At 37.0% G+C, this 26,982-nt stretch overlaps 1 long non-coding RNA gene across 1 annotated transcript; it reads left to right on the top strand.

Moving 5' to 3' along the window:
- The first annotated feature begins 1,417 nt into the window (after positions 1-1,417).
- On the top strand, positions 1,418-11,546 carry LOC126816090 (uncharacterized). Its single transcript, XR_007678238.1, has 4 exons — positions 1,418-1,660; positions 2,374-2,649; positions 10,742-10,817; positions 11,340-11,546. It is a non-coding gene; the product is annotated as an uncharacterized LOC126816090 (long non-coding RNA).
- Positions 11,547-26,982: the final 15,436 nt, after the last annotated feature.

Genomic DNA, 26,982 nt, shown 5'->3' with positions numbered 1-26,982 from the left:
AATTAATTAATATGTTGATGATCTGTATCTATACTAATAATTGATGAATATTCATGTTGATGATATGTATCTACTAGTAATTGATGAATATTCATGTTTACATGTCTCTGTTTATGATCTGTATCTATACTAATTTGCGACTGTCGTTTGTGACTGTGTTTGTCTGCCTGTCTGTCTGTTCAGAGTTGACGGCTACACTAGCTGGTAGCTCGGCCCCGCGAGTAACATAGGCCTGGCTGCGATGGACTACCATTTCCGGTTTCAGAGTTATGCTACTTCCAGTTCATGTGATACACGTGCTTCGCCGGGTCAACTGCGAGCAATTATTAAAATAAACAATACCAACTCCCAACGATTTTACATTTTGTGATTGATATATAGAGAATCTCCCACTCGTGTTTTTTGATATCAAAAAATATCAACACAAGTTGATAAAGTAACAAAAAACGAGGCTCTGCCGATTTTTTTTTTACTTTATCAACGAGTGTTGATATTTTTTTATATCAAAAAAGACTCGTAGCAGATTTTATTTATCACCCAATCCTTTCTTACGTGCACAAATAAATAAATATAATTTTTTGCTATAGACTTCACTTTTACTGAACCTGATTACATTACGGCGTAGTGATACATCATTTTTTGACAGCAATTCAACCATTGCAAAGTCCCAGTATTTCCATCAAAGTCAATTAAATAAAAATAATTCCTTTTTAATAAAAAAAGAAGTTACTTTTAATAAAAAAAATGAACTGTTCTTTGAAAATACAAAAAAGTACTTCCTTTTTAACCGATATAAGGATATATCGCAGTAGATTATGAAATTTATCACACAAGCGATATCTACTGTAGAATGTATTATTGTGTGATAAATATACGTTATCGACTTTGTTTATTTTATTTGGTCATAACATTTTATTTCCTGTTGGGCTTCCGTTTACGAACGTAATCGATATTTAAAGGTGCTAATCCTCTAACTCAATTATAAAATCGAATTAGAATTCAATATTGCTTGTCCGTTTCAATCAATATTGATTTTGTTATCTTGTGGTGAAAATATAGGATCCTAATATATATCAATACCCGAAGTAATTAATAATGGCTCATTAAAAACGAAAAAATAATAATAATAAAATGTGTCGAACTTTTGACTGTCTGCGTATTTCATCGATCATAGCAGATTATAGATTATGAATATGTTTTATAAATTAAATATAAATCACATTGACACAATCATGTTACATTAATATGTTGTTTTAGATCCCATTTTCGTCTATTTGAAGGATCCAAAGAATAGAGCTATGCGCCCTTTAAACAACACGGAAATGCAAAAGTTTGATAAAAAAAAAAGTTAAAAAATATTAACATTATCGATATTGTATCAAGCAAATAAAATTTATTTTATCCTTTTCGAGTAAAGAATCCACATCTGTCCATGTCAGAAAACATATTCGTTGTGCACAAGACTTTATATTCGCAAAGAGAAACTAAACTGTAAGAATTATGAAAATTCGTGCCCTGCTGGTCGTAATACTGTTGGCTAATATGGCGGTTCCTGCGAGGTTTGGACACAGGCCATTAAACATAGCTAGAGCAAACCATCTACGTCAACTAATTTGGAATAGATTTAAACAATCACGGACATGTAGCAGATGCTGTGCAGGTTGGTTTTTATGTTTAATATTAGGGCACAGTCACACCCTGATTGGAAATACATCACAATATAAATTACCTAAGTTTACAGGGATGGTCGTACTGTTGCTCTTTCTGTCTTGTTGAATTATGCGGTGTTTAAACTTGTAACATAGATGATAAATCTTCTTTTGTTCTTTTCGTTGAAGAAGCGGATTGTTTCCCTCTAGCAGACTGGGTGGAGCTTAACCGTGCAATAACTAGACATTTCCAATGTTATTGCGTACCTTTGCTGATTTACGCTAATTTAGTAGAAATCATATAAAGAAGTGGGATGTGTTTTCTGTGCAATAACAACAAACATGTTGAGCAGGTGTCAATGTTACAAGTCATTTATAGCACACTTCATTTGAACTTTAACCGATTATATGTCGCAGATTGTCTAATCCATTCAATATCTAAACCACCTGGTGGTCTTGGGAGTTGATCATGTGAATAAATGTCGGAATATTAATTTATATAACATTTGAAGCCCCCCCCCCCCAAAAAAAAAAAATGACCTGCAATATAATGCAGATTTGGCTCTTTAATTTCAATAATTCCTAATATTTGCCATTTTTATTTTTTTAAATCTTCTAAACTTGAAGTATATTTAGGGGCCAGTAGGTATTTTGTTTCCTCTTTTCAATATTCATTGCCTTTAGATATATTTGTGCTACTTCAAGATCATAATTTGTCATTCAGTGCCTTTAACGTCACCGCTGATACAAGAAGAAACAAGTTTACAACTACTGAAATCACCTGTATCTCCTAGAAATACAACAATATTCCAAAATACAACCAAGAATACAACAATAGACCGAAATACCGCGAAAAATACATCCATAAATGCAACAATAGACCGATATACATCAAGAAATGCAACAATAGACCTATATACATCAGGAAATACAACAAAAGACTTGTATACAAATACAACTCCGGTTATAAAGGAATTCACACCAGCGATTCCTTTTTATGGTAATTTTAATCTGATTAAAATACAGATCTGTATTTCGTTTCGTTTCTTTATATTTTATGGCCTCCACTACATGACGAGTAATCCTTGAAAGGCATTGAGCAATTGACTTCTAACATATCCATACCAAGTACTCATTTGAAATGAAATGAAATTAAATGAAATAGTGTTTAAATTCCTACTGTTCTAGTCCGGGAGCTAGGTGGGTTTTGTTCAACATGGAAGGTGCGGAAGGTTTGGCTTCCTAGTGGTGTATGGCTGGGTTGGGAGAAACCCACTTCTTAAGTTGCGCCAGTGGTGGGTGTGGTTGGATGGGATGGGTTTATTCAACATGGAAGGTGCAAGTTCCACTACAATGGCGTTTGATAGAGGAATGTGCCCTGAATTAGGAAATATAACTTAAGGAAGGGATTTTTGGTGGAAAGGCAACTTAAGAAAAGGTCAAAGGTCACTAATTAGCAATTTTTCGATTTTACTGAAAACGATTTCTCCATTATCTCGTGATCAATTCCAAGTATATTGCACAAAACTACATGGACATTTTTTATACTGCTAGGAGTAAAATATGAGACATAAAATTAGCTAAAAGTATGACATAATCTCAAAAATAACGAAAATATCACTCGACCCCCATCGGTAATTAAAATATTAATCAACATGAAAGGTGCGAGTGAGAAACCAAGCCCAAATTGTACGGAATAATATCAGAAATCATTATCATCTGTAATAATATTGTTAGAATTTTTGCTCTTGAAATAAGATGCCTTTATATTTCATTAATTAATATCTTTGGCAAGTTAGTAATTTCAAACATATTCACATATATAGTGTGCACTAAATCAACTTAGTCTGTAATTGACAGTTGACATATAAAAAAGAGCTCTTTATCGAAAACATATGTCAATTATTTACCACCAGAATTACACGTGAGTGGAATTATTCTAATTGCAGCATTTGATTTAAAGTAACCAATCATTTTGTTAATTACACAAGTTCAGGGCCATGATCACGCGTTATTGTGCATGATATTCATTTACCTTTAAAAGAAACCGGGGGACCCTGTAAGTCAGACTTGCATTAGATTCCAGAGATCGAGGGTACATCTGAGTTCCTAGACAGCCGAGAGGCTGGATAGGGTGGAGAAGTGGTTTTAGCTATATAGTATTGTAATTTGTGCTATGCTTGTATACCTGTATTCAGTTATATGCTATATAAAATGTAGAAGCGAACTATGCATTATTATTCCTGGTAAGACAAACGTCTTAAGAAACTGGAAGAAGTAAATACACAACTAGAAGCAGAAGTAAAGACAGCTAGAGACAAATTCTAGACGATCACAAGGCTACAGAAATATGTAGTAAGAAAAGATGCATGGGTCGTACGTAGGATGTGGCGACCGGTTTCCGACATATTCCCGCTCTCCACGTCAGAAGACCCATGGTACTACATATTCCATTTGGTGCCGTAACGGAGTTTCAACCTTTGGGGTAAGAAGTCACTTTAGAAGAAGAATACATATTTGAAGACGTTAAGAAGAAAACCTGTACAATCCAGCAACAGAAAAAGTCTGGTGGAAAAAAAAATCTGTTGGAGATATTCGAAAAATAGGGTAAATACATTTTGTTTGGAAAATTAAATGTGTTCAATTTGTTTACAGACCAAATAATATTAATTTAAAGTTAAAATCTGATTAGAAACTAAGTATTTAAAATTTAACTGTTAGAGACTAAAATATAATCATTCATAAGTTGAGATTGATAGGTTTATTAAACAATATAATATATGAGTTAGGTATGTATATTGCCAGGTTAACATGACCTGTAGTAAATTTGAGTAATAAAATTTAAGTTAAAGTGAGGGTCTCTAGGACGTAGGTTTTAAAAGAAAATTTGTTTTGATATAACTAAGGAATAATAATGATAAGAAAACAGAATAGGGAATAAGGTAAGGAACTAATGTTGTCTCCGGATCGCAGTGGAAAGACGGCAGAGCTAAGGATGAAATTTGTAAGTGATTAACTCGAATTTCCTAGTTGGCCGTGGTTTCTACTGTGATTCGTTAATTTGTGTTTTTGTGTCGTTCGTATGTGTGGTTATTTAGCTATATAATGCTAATATAATTTTGGGGCTCTAGTCCAAAGTCTCAAGATTTTAGTTTTAGTCGAAGTTTAACTTTTGACTAAAAGGTTGAATTGCTATTATTCGTGTTTTTGTGTCGTCCACGTGGTTAAATAAGTAGAGTAGTGTAATTTTGAAGCTCTAGTTCAAGGTTTCAAAATTAAGTAATTTAACTTTTGAATAAAAGGTTAGGTTATGTTAAAAATCCCATATGGTTAATCTAGGGATGTTGGTTATAGTTTTCCTGAAAAAAAACCTAAAATTATTGGCTCGTTAAATTGTGAGATTATCGCAAAGTCTTTAATACGAGTTTTATAGGAGGTTAAAGTTAAGAATGCGACACTTTTTTAGCAAAGTGTAGGTATACGGTAGATTTTGTCCGTATATAATTTTATGTAATTAAATTTTTGCTTTAGAAACGTAATATTAACGTTTAATATATACTGCTAATTGCTTTAAGCTGTCGACATGTACGCAATGATTATTAATGTGTAATTTGACATTAGGTTAGATTATTATAAACAATAGGTTCTGACACTGTTAAATTTGACGTGTTTAAAAGTCACGTTATGCATATATAGGATATAGTAAACTGTATGTGTATAGACTAATGTTCCTGTGGATGAAAGTGCACTCATTCACTTGGGACATGGTTATAAATTAAATGAAATGGGTTTTTGCATCAACTGTAGGATGGAATGGAGTGTCATTTATATACTGATCATATTTGATTGACAGTTCTATTCTAAATAACGTGTTAGGTAATACTAATGTGGAATAAGTAACCATGGGCTTGTTTCATGTATTGGTTTTTGACTAACATACAAAATGGTGGATTATAATGATTAGGTCAAAAAGGTCACATTACTGACGGTGAAATATAAAATAACAATGTAGGAATTCTAAAACAGAAACGGAAATTATAAAACATAAACGTAATTCTAAAATTGTCCATTACTGATCGAGTAAGGTCAAGAGGTCAAAATTAGTTTGAAAATTTCTAATTAAAGGGACACATCAAAGTTTATTAATACTTAAATAAAGTTTAATTTTCATTACAGTAAGATTTGCTAATACGTTTTCGAAATAATATATTAATAATAATGTTAGACTAATAGCAACATAAAGTTTTAAAAAAAAATAGTAATAGATAGTTCTTGGCCTGATGGCAATGACATGTTTGATTGACGGATAAAATTGTACAACCCAATCATACTTAGAAGAAAAAAAAAGGTTTCAACTTGATACTATGGTAGCTGAAACAGACCAATACACATCCAAGAAGAAGAAATAGTTTACCAATTTACCAAATTGACATTTCCTGAGACAGAATTTAAAGTGAAACCTGAACTTTATAAATATTACGTGATGTGTTATAGTGTTTTGAAATTAGGACACTTGAAGATTTAAAAAAGACAATTTGTGTTTTCTATGTTTAGGTTAGTGGATTTTCATAGGATTGTACAGTGATGAACTTTTTGGAGAACTTTTGCATGCAACTTTTAACTTTTGAGTTTTGATTTTTGATTATGTGTGTTTGTCTTTTCACATTTTTGTTATATAGTATAGTAATCATTTATATTTGCCTGATGCATGAATAATTATAGGGTTTAGTACATGGCAGTTTTTAAGAGTCTCCTACCTGTTCATTTAGCATAAATCTTGCAAGTGGGGGAGGTGATATATGTTGATTTTCTCGATTTCTGCTACATTTATAAATAGTTATATAATTCTACAGATGTTGGTATGGTTATTGTAAAGGATTCAATGGATATTTTACCCAATACCGAGCAAAAAGTCTTAAAGGAAGGGACGAATGTAATAATATTGCTAGATTTTTTGCTCTTGAATAAGATGCCTTTATATTTCATTAATTAATATCTTTGGCAAGTTAGTAATTTCAAACATATTCACATATATAGTGTGCACTAAATCAACTTAGTCTGTAATTGACAGTTGACATATAAAAAAGAGCTCTTTATCGAAAACATATGTCAATTATTTACCACCAGAATTACACGTGAGTGGAATTATTCTAATTGCAGCATTTGATTTAAAGTAACCAATCATTTTGTTAATTACACAAGTTCAGGGCCATGATCACGCGTTATTGTGCATGATATTCATTTACCTTTAAAAGAAACCGGGGAACCCTGTAAGTCAGACTTGCATTAGATTCCAGAGATCGAGGGTACATCTGAGTTCCTGGACAGCCGAGAGGCTGGATAGGGTGGAGAAGTGGTTTTAGCTATATAGTATTGTAATTTGTGCTATGCTTGTATACCTGTATTCAGTTATATGCTATATAAAATGTAGAAGCGAACTATGCATTATTATTCCTGGTAAGACAAACGTCTTAAGAAACTGGAAGAAGTAAATACACAACGTGAAGCAGAAGTAAAGACAGCTAGAGACAAATTCTAGACGATCACAAGGTTACAGAAATATGTAGTAAGAAAAGATGCATGGGTCGTACGTAGGATGTGGCGACCGGTTTCCCATAGACGCTCTCCACGTCAGACAGGAGACTTATGGTGCTACACATCAACTTATGAATGAAATTTCTGGTTGTCAGTGTACTTAAGAAGAGAATAAAGCTGGTTTGCACCGAATGACCCCTAATTAGAAATTTAATTTACCTGAAATGTGCGACATTGGAACAAGGTGTAAAATCTAGGGAATGATCATAGGATTCACAACCACTAACTTAAGAATGAATATTTAGGTGGTAAATGCACTTAAGAACAGCAGATGTGACCAATAACCTTAAACAATCAGTGTCAAGCAGTACAATATGCCCACAATGCTAAGTTTCCTCTTGATCTCCGATAGTAACACTGATACTATCCTACTAAGAGTCATTTAAAACATAGATCTATGTCATGTTTTTGCAGATATCAACCAAGACCCAATCAACCAGAACCTAACTTAGGAGAGGCAACCATCTCCATCAAAGTAAGCATCATCAGATTCCTCATTCCTCATGTCTTCCTCAACCAATGACTCCCATAGTTCAGGACCATTACACCATAAGATTTCTTACTGTCTTTCCTTAAACTCCTAACCATCTTCTGGCGATGAGTGCTGGTTAATTCCTGATTTATCAGCGTTTCCCTATATCTTTGAGTCCAAAAATTCCCTTGTCATCTGTAGTGACACTTTTGATTCGCAGGGGGGAATCATAGTTCAGAACCATTACACCATAAGATTTCATACTGTCTTTCCTTAAACTCCTAACCATCTTCTGGCGATGAGTGCTGGTTAATTCCTGATTTATCAGCATTTCCCTCTATCTTTGACACCAAAAATGCCTTTGTCATCTGTGGTGACACTTTTGATTCGCAGGGGGGAATCATACTACCATTGATGCCCTTTTCAGTTTCTCCGGAAGATTTTCACATCTTGCCTTAGACCCATTACGTCTTCTCAAACACGGTGTAGCGATGCCTGTTGAGTGAGGAGATTGCTTGTCGCTTATCCCCATACATCTGCACGGTGAATGATATCGTTACATCGTGTTTGAGAAGAGCAATGGGCCAAAGGCAAGATGTAAAAATCTTCTGGAGAAACTAAAGGGCATCGATAATAGCAGGAGTCTTCCTTGCGAATCAGAAGTGTCACTACAAATCAAAAGGGGCATCTTTAGTCGCAATTAAATGTCGGGAAGCGCTGTTAAAACAGGAATTACCCAGCACCCATCGCCAGAAGATAGTTGAGAGAAGGACATAATGAAATCATGCGTTTTAATGGTCCTGAACTCCGGGAGTCATTGGTTGAAGAGAACATTGAGCAATCTGATCAGGATACCTCTGATGATGACTTTGACATTGCTTCCTCTGATGAAGAGTTGCCTTTCCTAAGTTAGGTTCTGGTTGATTAAGTCTTGATTGATATCCGCAATAACATGACATAGATCTATGTTTTAAATGACTCTTAGTATGAAGGAAGTGGGCGGTAATTAATGTATCAGTGTTACTATCTGAGATCAAGAGGAAACATAGCATAGTGTTCATATTGAACTGCTTGTCACTGATTTTTTAAGGTTATTGTTCACATCTGCTGTTCTTAAGTTCATTTACCACCTAAATATTCATTCTTAAGTTAGTGCTTGTGAATCCTATGATCAGTCCCTACATTTTACACCTTGTTCCAATGTCGCACCTTTCATGTTAATTAAATTTCTAAATAGGGGTCATTCGGTGCAAACCAACATTATTCTCTTCTTAAGTACACTGACCACCAGGAATTTCATTCTTAAGTTGATGATATGATTTCTGATATTATTCCATACAATTTAGGCTTGGTTTCTCACTCGCACCTTTCATGTTGATTAACATGTCAATTACCGATGGGGATTTTTTCGTTATCTTTGAGATTATGTCATACTTTTAGCTAAAACTTCATTTATTTTATGTCTCATATTTATGCTCCTAGCAGGATAAAAAAAATGTCAATGTAGTTTTGTGCAATATACTTGGAAGAGATCACGAGATAATGGAAAAATCGTTTTCAGTAAAATCGAAAAATTGCTAATTAGTGACCTTTGGCCTCTTCTTAAGTGGACTTTCCACAAAAAATCCCATTCTTAAGTTATATTTCCTAATTCAGGGCACATTCCTCTATCAAATGCCATAGAAGTGGAACTTGCACCTTCCATGTTGAATAAACCCATTTTGGGGGGTACTATGAGTGGCTCCTCCTACCACACCCACCACTGGTGCAACTTAAGAATTGGGTTTCTGGGGTCTCCTAACCCAGCCATACACCACTAGCATGTCAAACCTTCCGCACCTTCCATGTTGAACAAAACCCACCTAGCTCCTGGACTATTCGTACTCATTTGATCTATAAAAAAAGTGAAACGAAAAAGGGTTCATGTTTTAATCAGACTATGGTAATTTGTTACAGTCATTTGTTAAAAATAAATTTACTGTCTGTTCCAGTTGACACTACGACTCGAAAATCTATTGCTATTTCTTCAATTTTTAATTAAAATGTTTAAAACGTAACGACCTACCTGGAATTGCCATCCCTTTACCTTCTACGCGTGGGAACTAATTTCACATCAATTAGTGAGGGGGGGGGGGCTTTCCGAGATACGGGGACAGGGTACGTTCAATGTCTTAAATTGGTTGGATATCTGATTTGTTGATTAGCATTTTTAGCCTTTTACATCTCTTTTACAACTAAATATATATGACCCTATTTGATAACTGTTTTGTTTTGGGAGGGCGAGAGCTGTAAGCAGGTATTCTAATGCATAAAAATGGCAGGAAATATGATTATTGGGCTCACTCTACCTCTAGGGTGGCATCTTGAGCCACCGGACCATATGCATTAAAGATAAGGCGATTTTTAGACAAAATTTATACTTTATCCGAAAGGTTACCATGCCACCTAATGCTGAAAATAAGAGTACTGTTGGGATACATTTGGGGATACATGCAATACTATGAGTACTGATCAGGAATATTAAAATACCCCGTCAGAAACGGTTGTTCCGATCACAAACTAACTGTAAACATACAGCCAGAATAGACGAGAACGCGTGTACCATCTAGATTCGGTTTGGTGCCAAAACAACGTGATAGAAAAGATTGACGATCAAAACTGCTCAGCAATACTATATACCGGAAAACCCCGGAAAACAACCGGAAAACTACTGGAAAACACCGGAAAACTACAGGAAAACACCATGTTATACTGAATACCGGAAATCACCGGAAAAATACTAAATACCGGAAAACACCCTAAATAGATAACCCAAAGCCTGGTCCTCTGTTTGCGGGGAGTTAGGGTTAGGTTTTCCCGGTGTTTTCCAGGGGACCAGGCTCCGAGTTACCTATTTAGGGTGTTTTTCAGTATTTAGTGTTTTTTCGGTGTTTTCCGGTAGTTTTCCGGTTGTTTTCCGGTATCTAATATAGCCAAAACTGCTGATGTAGAGGTTTTGCAATAATGGAAACATCTTTGATTTCAGTTATTGCTGGTGAAGTTTTGGCTGCGATCTTTGTCATCTCTATTATAATAATGCTGTTCATCTATTTTAAGTAAAGGTATATTTTTAGCGTCCCATATAAACTTTTTGCATAATTAAAATATGCTACTTAACTCTAAATCACCTTTTATAGATGTATTCCTGTGAGAGTTGGTGAGTTACCTTTACTGTCTATACGGTGGGTAAGAAGCTAGCTCGCTAGCCTGGAGGTCAGGTGTTCAATCCCTGCATTGACCGAATATGTTCATCCAGATTCCCCGGCGTGCTTCCCCCTTGTCAGTGATGCAGGACAGAGGACCTGACAAGGACAGCTGTCTAGTCGTTCGGATGTAACGAAAAACCGAGGTCCCGTGTACACATTGGCGTGCACGTAAAAGATCCTCTGACAGTTGAAATTCGATATAAGAGTAGGCCGTAGTGCAGCTGTCCGGGGAAAAGTTCCCTCATAGTACATTTACACTGTATGGCGTATGCCCGTCTTCATTAACCCAGTTCGGAGCAGAACAGTAGGACGTTAAACCCCATTTCATTTCAATATTTGTTATAATAAATTGTCTTACAGCTTCATTTTACATTTCAGGTAACTATTACAAGATGTTCTTATTATCTGCTACAAGCTACAGAGTGAAAGTAAAATTAACAGTGATCTTTACGTATTGTTAAACAGCTTATTAGCAATTATACTCCACTGTCTATACAAAATATGGATTTTGTTTTCATTTCTCCTAAGAAAGTATTTTGCAAATTTGTAATATAAATTTATAGACTTCAAAAGAACTTAACAATTTGGGAAGAATTATGTCATTACTTTTCCAGAGCATTAGACAAATCTTTCACTTCAAGCCATTCATAACGTGGAGTCCATGAAATTAATCTTTCACCAGTAAATGAACAGTGTCAATCACAACTTATAGTTTGATATTGTAAGATTTTTAAAGAGATAGACGGAGAATTGTAAAAATCGATAAGGCTCACCCTTCCATGGTAACATGGCTACTCATCGAATTTTTTAAACAAATGAAATGGGGTTTAACGTCGTCTTGTTCTGCACCAACTGGGCTAATGAAAACGGACATTCACCATACGGTGTATTATCAGGTAAATTGTGCACGGACAGCGTCGCTACGGTCTACTCTTACATCGAGTTTTAACTGCAAAAGAATCTTTTACGCGCATACCAATATGTACACGAGACCTCGGCTTGTCGTTTCATCCAAACGATTAAACTTTGTCCCTTGCCAGTTGTTCTATACGGCACCAATGATGAGGGAAATCCACGTCGGAAAATCCGGATGAATTTTCATTTTAAAACAGATCTGTTAAAAGTTGTAGCATATATTGAGTTCGGAAGGTTTTCCGCAAAGGTCGTCGTGGGGTGGGGGGGGGGGCTGCAACTCCACGACGCCGAATATCAACAGTCTTTGTCTCCCTACGAACCCAATGAACCAGCTAATTTTTTTTTCTTTTAGTTATGATGAATTTCTTTTTTTTTAAAAATATCATTTTTTGTACAGCTAAATTATTTTAAGAGTATTTTTCTATTTTTCTATCTAATACAGAGTATTTTAGAATGAATCCCAGTATAAACTAAATTTGTTAGTATTTTATTTTGGAAATACATAACAAAATAAGAGTAAAGAGTATTTAATACGAATCTGTCTGTTCATTTACATACATTCAGATTTATTTGCATTAGGAAGAACTATGAATCCAAGATTATATCCTCCAAGTACTATTGATCCTGAATGTGGAACCGCGGAAAGGGGAGGCAACTCATAATCACTCATTAATTGGATCAGGTTTCCATTTAGTTTAGCATATCTGAAAAAGAGAATAAGAAATATGTTTAATAAGAATACTTACAAAATTAAAAACAGATCAGAGTATAACTCGAGAAACTTCTCTGACAAGAAAATGAAATTAATTTCCGGTGAACAAAATTGCTTGCTTTGATATCACTAAATAGATTTTTGTTTTTAATTAAAAAAAAAAAAGAACAAAAAAAACCAACCATAATATGTACATATCCGATATTTGGTTCAAACTTTTAATCAGGTTGAATTTGCGGTTCCAGTTTTGTGGTAATCATTCGCCATTTGCAAAACCTTGACCGGAATAAAAGCATTAAAACGGAAATTACGTACATGCGTGAGTAGATTTAACCACTCGCCATACTCGCGCAAGATTAATTTTGTGTGAGTGCTTAATTGCTCGCCACATTTTCTTCGTGGCAAGCACTGAAGAATATTGTCTTCATAGTTCACTCAACACGGCTATTGAATTGCCAATTGTACAAGCGGTTGCCCACACTGATCCGCAGTGAATATTCGCTTGGCCGCTACAATCACTGATAAGGTTGACATCGATGCGACTTAATGACTACAAAATATTAACTTTTTTCTTTCGACAAATTAAATTTTGAAACATTTTTTTTAGTATTAGAAAATTAAATGAAGGTGTTTGACGTATATCTTGATAAAAAATATTCCATATTTAGCGTAAATAGGTACAGAAAATAGTACGCGGAGGCGTAAAATGGGTAAAACGATATAATTCTGCCCGTACCAGTTCATATTACTACGTTCGATGTAAACAACGCACGTGTGACCATCAATTTGATGTTTTTTTCTGTTTGTTTACTCTGAAGTCTTTCAGAAGTACATTTTTTACCGTCTAATCTGATTGACCTGCTCGTGTTTGTTTTAAAACAACAAAAACATGCCACAGAAGTAATCTTTTTTGGCGTTATCGACACCATCTTGCTTTGTTGGTAAACATTGTGATGTGACGTCACCCTTAGAACTATAGCGGTCTGAACTTTTAAAGGTCAGTCATCTTGGACAGAGATAAAAGACGGATATCGCATTAGGTCTGTAAAACAGATTGGCGGTTGCCATGCATGATACCCGCACATTTTGCAATAGATGGACGGAGAACAGTGGACGCTAGCCCTCACAAGGTTTTCGTACATGTCCAATCTTTGAACCATTACGATTTACTTACTTTTTGGGATAACTAATTCAAATAAAGCTTACATAAAAAACAAATATATTGCAACCTGCAATGACGTCAACGTAATTTTCAAAATGGAGCTCAAAAGAAATGTACTAAAACAGACTGTACTAAAAGAAGACTGCTCAACAAAGATATTACAAAATAAAATAAGTAGGTCAATAATGCAACTGTGATTTGATTTGGACTTCGTATCTTTTAAAATTTGGGTAATGCAGCATCTTAAGAAACTGACATACATGCAGGACTGCCTTTGTCAGATAGATGATTGCCAATGCCAACTTGTGTGAAATTATCTAATTTCTGGATAAAGCACACTTTACCATAAATGCTTTTCTTGGGATTTCCAAAACCATAGCTGCATGTAGAGAAATCACTTCACAGTGTAATCGTATGGGCAGCATTGGGTTCATTTTGCATTATTCGGCCGTTTTCTACGAGGAAAGTGTCACATGGACACCCGCACACACACACACACACACACACACACACACACACACACACACACACACACACACATATATATATATATATATATATATATATATATATATATATATATTGACATTTTAAGGCCGACATTTCTACCATTGCTGTCAAAGAGAAAGATATTGCCTTAACGGATATCTCGATTGTAACGGATCAATAAAGGGACAGCGCTTATGACCATCATTTGGAGTACGCAATCGCTCATTATTCACAGCAAATGATCAACATTTGGAGCATGCATCCATCAGTTATTGTTCATTTTATTATATATACATTGCAATTGTATAATTAAAACTTATTTTTTTCTTCTTTTATTGAATTGCTTTTGAATAAAATTACCAACTATGATGCATTTGTCGGCACTAACACCTTTCTTATCAATTGAATGCAATCGTCAGCATCAGCCGTATTGATAAACAATTACAAATTGTTAATGGCATTTGGTCCATAGTTTCGTTGTTTGCTAACTGTGTTGGTGCGTTTTCCAAATTGCAGTAACGCCAACGGGAAGCACGTCCAACTGCCTTACAACAGTATTACATTACAATGCATTATTACATAGTTAGGCTCATAGCAAGACAACTGCAGCTTCAGTGGGTATGGTGCTGGCTCTATGACCAAACTGTCCCGCGTTAGATCCGGTGATGGACAAGCGATTTCCTAGGGATTTTGCATCGTTTAGTCGTTCAAGTGGGAAAAATCCGAAGTATCACGTTTCATAGCAAATTCTTATTGTATCGCATTATGCCATGTCCCGTTGACACGGAAACAGTGCATCTGCCAATGTGAAATCTGTTAAAGGGTACATGTGCTGCTCGAGTTGTTGCATGCTACTCCCGTCTTTGTTTCAATTACTGAATGCTTACTGTGAGGTTAGACCTTGTTCATCACCAGGTGAAAAGAGATAAAGATCTTGAGTTGTGTCACTAACACCAGTAATATCAAGAGTTACTGCATCACTTCCTAGGTTCAATAAATATACCGTTACACTTCCTTTCTGGTACCCCATCATACTATAAATGTAATACAAACAATAATATTTAAACCTTATGATAAGCACTGCTCTATGATTGTCAAAACCAAGCATATAATACATTAATATAGTAATTAAACAAAGGCTTTTATAAGTTAAGTTGCCGAAAAGGAAAATATTTATTAGAACTGGTTACGTGTGATAGTTAGCTGTGTTTTGTTGCCTACTGTTCGTGCTATAGAATTCATCTATGATCAACTAAACAGTCCATGTAGGGGCTAATTTCGGAGTTTATCTAGACCCGGGGTGGCCAACCTTTTACAAACCATGCGTCATACAAGATAATAATAAGTAACTGGGATGTAAAAACAAGGCTAAATTTTCGAAAAATACTGAACCGGAACTGGAAATATTCATAAAGGACAAAAATAAAGCACAATGTCGTGCCGCACCGAATGCCAGTTGTAAACTGGCAAAAATTGGTGACGCATTGCTGAGGCAGACGCCCGACACCTCACGGTCTCACAATTATAGTTTTAAACGCGTATTGAACAGTTACGGGATATTACAGAACAAAGGTCCATGTCTCCTAGTTCGATTCATTAAGCATATTTTAAACTCACAACAGATTATTGTGAAAGAAGATAAAATTCGCTCAAAATAATGAGCAGTCCTATCATATAAATGAAATGCGTCACGTAGCGCATGCGCCCGTTCTTTACCGTAACATATCTAGATCATACTGTCGTAAAGACTAAAGAAAAGGTAATTTGATCTATCAAAAAAAAAACATCCCCCCCCCCCAAAAAAAAACACCCGAAAAGAACTAATAATATGATTTGTGATAAAATTAGGTTTGTAAAATTACCTTTGTTTGTTATAAGTAAATTGTAAAATTACCTTGGAATCGTTGTACAGTGAGCATACATTCTGATATTAATATCTGTACTCTGGGTAATATTAAATACGTAACTACCAACTAATCTTTTATATAATACAGATATCCAATAATCCTGAAAAATAAACAAATATTGATCACGTGATAATGATATCTGTCATTATAATTAAACGCTAACAAAAATAAAAATTGGTAGTGAGAATGTAAGAGACCTTTATTTAGAGGGTTGAATCACACCTTTAATGTTCATTATGCCCAAGTTCCAGACGAACAGACATGTGCGGCCACAAGAGTGTATCTCGTGAATGATCAAATATCCTCCTCCCAGGTTATAATTTTAAGTATAATTTATTATTATATACTTACATTACTTGGATCAAATGTATATGGACCAACCAAGCCACCATTACCACTAAATGTTTGACGTAAAACCCCTTTAACACCATATCGAGCACATACACCTAATTTATCCAACCACCTGTAACCATATATTCATTCAGAAGATGAATTTATTGGTAATACTTACAATATGTGGAGCGAAGGAATGTTCATCAACCAAGCCACCAGTAAATGTTTGTCTTAAAACAGCTTTAACCCCATACCGAGCACAGACTCCCAGTTTATCCAACCACCTGCAAATATCGTATTGCATTAATCTGTTTGATGCTTATCCAATTTCTGTTTCTATTTACTGATATAAAACAAGACGAATTCAGTGGCTTGGCTGCTGTGAATTTGTTAAGTGCAACCCTGGGGGTTGGATGGTCGAATGATTAGCGCGAGCGCGTTGTATCCTAAGGTCTGTCATTGAGTCAACTGGCGTGGTTTCGATTCCCCGGTTGAACGTGACAAGGAGTAGGGTCGCCTGTCCAACCTCGTGGGTTTTCTTTGGGTCCTCCAGTTTCCCCCCACTGCTAAAGACTCCTACGCGCAAGCGAATTATTGAAATAAAATTGAACCATACGTAAGTCCCGAAATGACCTAGTTTGTGTTGAGTGGACGTTAAACCCCAATTCTCCCTCCCGTTTGTCCCCAAGACATACTCCCAAGAAACGTACAGGATAAATCAAATCATTAATGGTAAATCGTTTGGAAATTCCTTACATAATAGGGACCTTTCGCACCGGTACGAAAACGAGTACGAAAACGAAAACATCATCGATTCGTGTGTACTTGTGACGTCAATCCGTAATGAGTGTTCGGCCAGTGAAAAACGTTACGCGTATGGAGCTGGATTAACGTAGGTATGCAAACGAATATGTTTCTTGTCTCATATATTGAATTTTCACCATTTTTCGAGCCTTTGTGTATATTGTTGATAGTGTAGCGTTCGTAGAATGTGCTCACACAAGGAATATTCTGCTTGATTTGTTGTACATCTGCACAAAAATCGATTGAAAACTTTGCCTTGACCGAGAAGTTCATGGAGTGGAAATTAACGCCATCTAGTTATTATCGTACGTCGGATTGCGAAACCGCGTGTTAGAGGATACGAAAACGTAAACGAACATATGTTCGTTTTGGTGTTCGTTTTCGTACCGATGCGAAAGGTCCCTAATCATTAAAAACGGTCCGAAAGTCAATAAAAATCCCAGGAGGTTGGACTGTCGACCAAACTCATTGTCGTAACGACTTAACGACCAACATGAGCAAGGGAATTAAAATATATCATAATATGTTAGTCTTTAAATTACCTGGAGTGTCCAGTGGACGTTAAGTCTCATTTCTCTGTGTCTACACAGGAAAGTTGCACAAAACACAGAGAGAACAGAACAAACGATAATGGAACATTGCAGGTAATACTTACATAAAACTGGCAACATAGGCAGAATCTATATTATTTGGCCCCGCGCTCCACGTTGTGGATGTTTCACCCAGCCATACAGGTTTACCTGGTGCCGTTTTACTAATCGCTTCTACTGATCCTATAATCTGTGGTGTCAATGATTCAAGTATCAGTGGATCTTTAAATCGATCGACAGTCGCTGCAGATCCACCCATATAATAACTTAAAAACAACAAAATTATTACAAATTTACCATATTTAATAATATGAACCTAATTAATACATATTGCTATCATACTTGCTACATACAGGATTGTGCAACTATGTGAATTACGTATATCTCCCAAAAGCAAATATAATACTAAATACATACTGATGGAATGTAACAACATCTACTGCAATTACTCCACCCGCTTGAAGAAATCTCAAAAATAGAAATAAGATTTTTTTATATATATATTATCAATGCACAATCTGATTAAAATACAGATCTACATTTCGTTTCGTTTTTTTTATATATTCGAAGTAGTGATAGGTCGAGTCAGAGGTCATACGAGCGGCTTTTGACCCTATGACGTCAGACATTGATTAATCAACCAGCATTGACGTTTCTAGCGGTTTACCCACAGGTCCGTGCACAGTACGCCAAGAACTCGCCATAACAGACCGCTTCATTGGCTAATCCCTCACATTAAAGGACAATATTGGTGCCAGTCATTATTACATATGTGATAGAACTGGTTAAACACGTTCCAAATATTATTTTATCACAGAGATCATTGCTTAAACAATCGGAAGTGACGAACGCAAAAGGAAAACACGAGTTATCCCTCTATATAACTGACTCATGTTTTCCTTTTGCGTTCGTCACAACCGATTGTTGAAACATTGATTACGCATCTCTCGTAGCAATGATCACTGTGATAAAATAATATTTGAAACGTGTTTAACTAGTTCTATCACAAATGTGATAATGATTGGCACCAATATTGTCCTTTAACTAGAACGTGGCTTATATAACAACTCTTCCAGATCCTAGTGTAGTGAAGATAAGTAAAACGAAATTTTGAACTATAAAAAACGAAACGAAATAGGATCTGTGTTTTAACCAGATTGTATCAAATGCAACGAGACACCATAATGTGACGTCATACTAGAGGGATTAGGTTAGCACATTTAAATTCAAACATGTCACTGCAAATCATTCATGTTTTTATACATCAGAAGGGCAGGGTGACTTACTCGCCGGTAAAACTCAAACGAATTCATAAATAGAATTACGAAACAATGACTTACTCTTCAGTAAAACTTAGAACTATTCCGGCTACATCAGGCCCCACTATAAGAGATGATGAAAGACTAGGTATTGACTTCAGTAGCTTCTTTAAACTGATAAAGTCTACAGCTGATTGCTGGGCACTAACATGAAACTGTGGAGAAATGTTTAATTCTGAAATAGTAACATATCCATTATAACATGACAAGAAATGACCCCAATTGTGGTATGGTAGATAGTCTTAATTCGTAGACAATTTGGTTTTCAAAACTAACGGAAATTGTACGTCAGCAACACATTAACAACATTGTTTAAAATTGTAGTCCCAAAATGACCTAGTTTGTGTCGAATGGCCGTTAAATCCCATTTCTCTCACACGGTGTTTTCATATTAACGAAATGAACATAAGACAAGATCTATCATTGAGTTAATGGTGGGAATTCGTTCATGTAAGTGAGAAGAGGTGGGCTATCTTGCCAACCATTGGGTTTTCTCTGGTTTCGTCTCACTACAGAAGAAGATAACTACGTACTAAGGAATTATTAAAATAAAGATTGGCCATATGTAAATACGAAATGACATTTAATAATCAGCTTTAAATCATTCACCTGAAACAAAATATATTATAGCAGTTAAATGTCCTCTAAGTAAATGAAATGAAATGAAATGAAATGAGGTTTAACGTCCTACTGTTCTGCTCCGATGTGGGCTAAAGAAGACGGGCATACTCCATACAGTGTGCTATGGGATAATTTTGCCGGGCCAGCGGCACTACGGCTTACTCTTATATCGAAAATCCAACTGTCAAGGAATCTTTTACGTGTACGCCCATGTGTACACGGGACCTCGGATTTTCGTCCCATCCGAATGACTAGACAGCTGTCCTTGTCAGGCCCTCCACCCTGCGTCACTGACAAGGGGGAACCACGCCGGAAAATCTGGATGAACTTTCTCGGCCAATGCAGGGATCGAACACCCCGACCTCCCGGCTAGCGAGCCAGCGTCTTACCCACTTAGCCACCGTGATCCCCCAGGTTATTTTAAACTCACGATATCCAGGGGGCGCAACGCGCATAGCTCCCTCATTTATTCTTATGCTGCACTTACCATTTCCCAATTCAAATCCGTATAATCTATATCCCTTTTCTACAGTATATTTGAGTAAATCAATAGCATTAGTTGCATTCCATTGACCATTGATGCGTGGTGCTATACTCAAATCAAATATCAAATCCCAACCAGTGTTATTTGCAAACATATTAATTCTATCCCAATCATTGGCTGTAAAATATAAATTTAAACAAAACTATAATGTTTGAGGTCTATAATTATCAATTTTGATAATCCACATAAATCTTCTCAAATCTTATTTTGGAAGATATTTATGTCCAGGGCTTTTCGGTGTAGACCAGTTCAGAATACAGTTAAAATATTGCTTTTATTTTACAAAAAAAATAAAATGGTTTTTATAAAGTAAATTTGTATGAAGCGTCACATTGTCATGTAAATCCCTCGCGGGGAAATTATCTATGGGATTGGAAACAGTATATGTTGTATATCAACGTCGGAACCGAGTATCCAAGCATATATAATATATGTATCTATATATATATTTGTGACTGTCGTTTGTCTGTCTGTCTGTCTGTCTGTTCGGGGTTGGCGACTACACTAGGTCTGCCCCGTGTCTGAAATTTGGGGTATAGGGGTAGCTCGAACCGGGGAGTAACATAGGCCAGATGGCGTTAGTCTACCACTTCCGGTTTCGGAGTTATGACCCCCGAGCGAAGCCGGTCTGTTCGGGGTTGGCGGCTACACTAGGTCTGCCCCGTGTCTGAAATTTGGGGTATAGAGGTAGCTCGGACCGGGGAGTAACATAGGCCAGGTGGCGTTAGTTTACCACTTCCGGTTTCGGAGATATGACCCCCGAGCGAAGTCTTTCTGTTCGGGGTTGGCGGCTACATCTGCCCCGAGTCTGAAATTTGGGGTATAGGGGTAGCTCAGGCCAGGGAGTAACAAGGGCCAGGTGGCGTTAGTCTACCACTTCCGGTTTCGGAGTTATGACCCCCGAGCGAAGCCGGGTATCCTGCTAGTACTTAATAAAAACTAAATACCTTTAGGACGGTGGATATATCAGAATTACACTATCCATTGCAATCCCCAACCTAATGACTAGAGGAAGATGAAAGTGCGTTTTGAACACAATCGACGGATATGATGACGGATGTTTAAGAATACAGTGCGTGTAAGAAAGGAGGTTTGTTCCAGTGTCAGAAATATTATACACCATGACCGGAGCCCCCGATATCTTAACGCTCTAGACCCTACTTTGCCAAGGCTATAGGTAAATCCAAGACTGAACCACCGTAATGTTTACCATAGTGTTGTACTTTGTTTCATGTCCCGTTATTAGGGGGGGGGGGGGCAACAAAGGGTATTATTTTGGGTATAACAACAGATTTTCTGGCAATAATAATCCGGGTTTGAGAATATATTTAAATACATACCAGACATATAAAAGTTGTTGACATTGACATTTTGTCTGTATGAAGGGCGTTTTGTGTTGTTTCTAGTAAATATGACGTAATCTGCATCCGTACCACCAACTCTTATAATACATGGGGTTAAAGCACGAGCTAATGTCAATAACTTCGGAGAACTGACATGCAAAATAAAAATTATTGTTCATCTATCCTAACTTGCGGTCCTTTGAGAAATTGTATTGTGTATTCTTAAAATAAAAAAATCTTAATATCGTCATATTTTGCTGGATGGCTAAGTGGGTAAGACGCTGGCTCGCTAGCCTGGAGGTCGGGTGTTCGATCTCTGCATTGACCGAAAAAGTTAATCCAGATTTTCGGGCGTGGTACCCCCTTGTCAGTGATGCAGGACGGGGGGCCTGCCAAGGACAGCTGTCTAGTCGTTCGGATGGGACGAAAAACCCAGGTCCCGTGTACACATTGGCGTGCACGTAAAAAGATCCCTTGACAGTTAGAATTCGATATAAGAGTAGGCTATAGTGCCGCTGTCCGGGCAAAATGTCCCTCATAGCACATTGTATGGCGTATGCCCGTCTTCATTAGCCCAGTTTGGAGCAGAACAGTAGGACGTTAAACCCCATTTCATTGCATTTTGCTGGAATTCTTTGACTTAAAGATACTGAAAATCAGTGAATATGTTAAGGTTTTTTTTTTAATATACCAGCAGCTTTGTGGAGAGATGCAGCGAGGACAAGGGTGTTGTTCGGTCATTAAAGTGCAATTTGGAAGGAGTACAAGAGGCCAAGCAACCCTGCTTCTTGGGCGCCTACGTGACTGCTGTCGGTAACATTCAGATTTCGATATGGATCTTCCTCAGCTAATCCCACAAAGCCAGCAGTATCAGCAACTCTATTTTGTAGAGCCGTTACAAGTATTCGGAGGAAGCTAAAACTTTAATCTGTACTTGGAACGTTTACAATAATTTGGTGATAAAATCAACTATGCAAGATGCGAAATTTCAATAGTTTAATTCGGGAGCGTTTATAAGAGCAGTTAACGGAAAATGCCTGGCACTTTTGGTAAATTCGACGGATGGCTTGGATCTGAAATGTACGTTGGGGCATTCGCCAGAAGCAAAAAGTCCAGTCAGTTTATTTTAATAAAATGCCAGACTTTCTAGAAAGACAGAGGGCCCACCCTATCTGATGCAGACCAGTACGCGCATGTACGACATTGATTGAAGCGACAACTTCCGAAAAATACTTACGTAAAGCTGAGGTTGTGCCAATGATTTTGAATAGCTCCGGAATCCATTGTCACGCCCAAAAATCTTGGGTCTATTTTTTGTACAACCGCCACATTGCTTAGATCGATACTGACATCCAAATAAACATGGTTTATAAATAAGGTAAATAAAAATACTATACAGGAAACTATATTCATTATGATGCTGATATATCATTCAATCACACTAACTAACACATTGATCGATTGTGGTTCATAACAAAAAACTAAGTCACAGGATAGGATAATGTTATCAAATGTGGGGTAGACTTACGTTTGATATATACACCTATATAGATCAAGGTCTATACGAAGATAGATAAACAGGTAATCATAATTAGATCAGTATTATTATATCATGTCAATGACAATATTCTACCTTGTACAGGGTGGGTGCATTCTTATCGAAAAAAGGGTGTCTGTAAGACAGGGCCGTAACTAGCTCAAAGCAAAGAGGGGGACGGGAAGTGTTTTCGGGGGTGCTGTAAAATTCACGGACAATGTATGTCGACAACTTACGGGCCTGCGGTAAGATGGACCTTTACATTGACTGGTTCAGGGTTAGTGCCTGGATTACGGTCCATGGGTGAAGGCATCGACACCTAAGGATTTATTTAATCGATTTAATAGTAAAGAGCCCCCTCCCTTAAATCCGCCACTGGGTTGTATACTAGTAGGCAAGATATATGCCTTGGTCTGTACGTTTACTTGTTTTCATTATGTACACCGTCTTTGGTAGCCTGCAAATCTATGTATGCATACAAGGCCATGTTTTAATCAAATCTTCTTTTTTCTGATTTCTTGAAATAACCAGTGGCCGGTGGCTTAAAACTAAGTTATTTCAACGATTCGTCCAACTCTAACGGATCGTTATCTAGCTAACGTGTCATTTGTTAACGGCCCGTTAAATTTCTGTTGTGCAAAGGCATCCCAAGCCTTTTAATGGCCATAAAAACGTGTTTGAACGATAGTGTGAGTGGTAGTTTTTGCCCGACGTCAGTAATTCGCACTTTGTTGTGTGGTGGATGTGAGGTCATTACCCGTGGGGGAGGGGGATATCGGTCATTGGTCCACTGTTACAGTATTGGGTCTTTATGTAAAGTTCTTTATGACAACACTGGTTTAACTTCAAACGTTACTTTTACTATTCTTTTAGTTAAAGACTCCGTAATTAGCTTGTGTTGAGGGAGCCATGGTCCTAGCTTGGTTTGACACCATTGGGTTTCAACTCCCAAATAACTTACATGGCCGCTGCCTTGTCCCAAGTTAACTTCTAGACGCCTTCCTCTAGTCTGAATAATCTCAGTATGATTTCTGCTTATAATCCCTTTCTAGATAAAGGATCATCGAAGAGATTATGCAGATGGCTATACTACATCATGCCTTCAGTACAAATTGCTTTGCAGGCCAGCCATAAGTTTATATGATAATGATAAGGACAATTTGGGTGTCGATAGCAGACAGGAGGATATAAAAAGCAGTTCTGCTTTCATATGTCAAGATGGCACGATAACGTACAGTTGACATCTGTCATTATGTAACATCACGCAAACTTTCTTCAATTCAGTCTGGTTGGCGAGCTCACGACTGATTGCCGTAATTTATCTTTATAGTCCGCTATGTCCAGTTAATTACATTTAATAAAAATAGTTAAATATATACACCTGCCGCCATACCAGAGGTCTGAGCAGAAATTGTAGTTCGTCTATTTATAGCAATTCTCTGTGTCTCTTTTCTCCCCTTTTGCATGCCCATTTATGTTGGTTTTTGGTCTAGAATGGATGAAGAGGGTTTGAATTAACATTATTTTTCTTATATCTCTCATAGCTCACTGTATGGCCCGTGTCCGTCTTCATTAGAACAGATGGAGCAGGACTGTACGACATTAAACAACATTTCATCTCATTTTGTATATCGGTGATTCAGATTTTGAAGTTTGAGCTTTAAGCTTTTCGATCACCTTCGCATGGTAAACGGTAGAGACGTTCCGCATAGGAAATGAAAATGAAATGAAATGGGGTTTAACGTCCTACTGTTCTGCTCCTATACTGGGCTAATGAAGACGGGCATATGCCATACAGTGTGCTATGAGGGAAATTTTGCCCGGGCAGCGGCACCATCGCCCACTCTTATATCGAATTCCAACTGCCAAGGGATCTTTTACGTGATTTCCAATGTATACACGGGACCTCGGTTTTTCGTCTCATCCGAAGGACTAGACAGCTGTCCTTGTCAGGCCCTCTGTCCTGCATCACTGACAAGGGGGAACCACGCCGGAAAATATGGATGAACTTTCTCGGCCAATGCAGGGATCGAACACCCGACCTCCAGGCTAGCGAGCTAGCGTCTTACCTACTTCTCTTTCTGGTGTCCTATATACTTATATGCCCATTCACATATCCCCAGTTTAGATATTCACTGGGGTGCTTTATTTAGACTCTAAATGTATATACTCTGTGTGACATTATTTTAAAAGGACATGGCCAGATACTTTAGCTGTGCTTAAACTATGCAGTTCATCCTGTAGACAAAGATGCTGGTATTGTTGTTAGCTGTCACTGGTCCAAATATGGTATTTGTAAGTTTTTCAACTTCCCCAAAGAGTGTTGTGTACGTCAGGTCCATTGTATGGTTGCGGCAACTGTATGAAGGGTCGTTTACAATCCGCGCATATCTGGCCGTAATTGATTTATCTACTATTTAAACGGAACGTGGTCGGAATGTCTTTCTCATAGAGATTGCCTCTCGGGCGAATGTTTGGAAATAGCTCAAGTGAACGATTGTAATTACCCAACCAGATCGTGAAGTCAAATGTCATACACGGTCAAATGTGCCGTCTATGTGCCAGTTTCATCTCCGAATGTCCGGAGGGGGGAGTTTGGGCAGTAGTCACGTACGCACTCCGTGTAAATGGCCCATTACTCACTGGCTCACGAACTTGTCACCGCGATTATCCGGACCATTTTGGGATCCAGGGTAGATCATCAGTGGATGGCGTGAAAAACCACGTTGTTGTTTTAAAACACGTTGACATGTACTTCAAACACGGTTTGGCAGTTGGAATTCTACAAAGCGTAGGCGGCAACGCGGCTATCTGAGCAATACCTTTCCCATAGAAAACTACACGACGTATGCAAGTCTGTATTATCCCAGTTGCAAAAAAACAGTACACTGTTAAAAATGGGTGTAATTAAAAACTATAAGCAGTGTAAATTAAGTGTAAACTTTACACCACCGCTACCTTTGTTTAAATGTAATACCTTTCCAAGGGTAACCGACTAAAAGAACTACACCTAACAAGTGTAACCGATATTAATGACTACTAAACACCTGAATAAGTGTAATTGTGGCGTGTTTTGGATAAGCTACACTACAACCAGTGTTATACTCCATTTACACCAAAGGGTGTAACTATTATTGGGGAATAAATCATAGAACAGCGTTAATTTTACAGCGTTTATTGGGTTGCAAAAGTGTAATCGATATTCATGAGTACTGAACACCAGGATAGGTGTAATTGTAGCCGCTAATGGGTGTTTGGTTTGAGCTACCCCTATACAAGCGTTACATTCCATTTACACCAACAGGTGTAATTATTTTAGGGAAACATTCCTACGAATAAGATGCGTTACAAAAATATTTGTGTACTCCAATTTAAGTTTTTTTTTGTTAAATATGGCTTTAATTGCACTAGTAACACAACTATAACTCATTTTAGAGTGTTTACTCATAACGAGTAAAGTATAGATTATTTTAGCATGTATACTCTTAAAGACGTGTAAATGTTCCAAAATATTACCAAGTACAAAATCTTAAACATGCATTATGCAAGAGCAAAATCTGCTTATTACAAGTCTTTCTTTAGGCCTGAAATGTTATCTAAATTATCAATTAGACATTAATTAACTTATCCAGACCATAATAAACTCTCGATGTCAAGGCTAGCCTTCGATGTAGGCTGGATTAGATTCCTATTTTAGTAATGATAACCGAGACTATGCAAAAAATTCACCGGCTTCTTTCTCGGC

This window comes from Patella vulgata, chromosome 3 (genome assembly GCF_932274485.2).
Source record: "Patella vulgata chromosome 3, xgPatVulg1.2, whole genome shotgun sequence".
Classification (NCBI taxonomy): Eukaryota; Metazoa; Mollusca; class Gastropoda; family Patellidae; genus Patella; species Patella vulgata.
The sequence above is the reverse complement of the archived record's forward strand: the minus strand, read 5'-3'. Positions and strand labels throughout refer to the sequence as shown.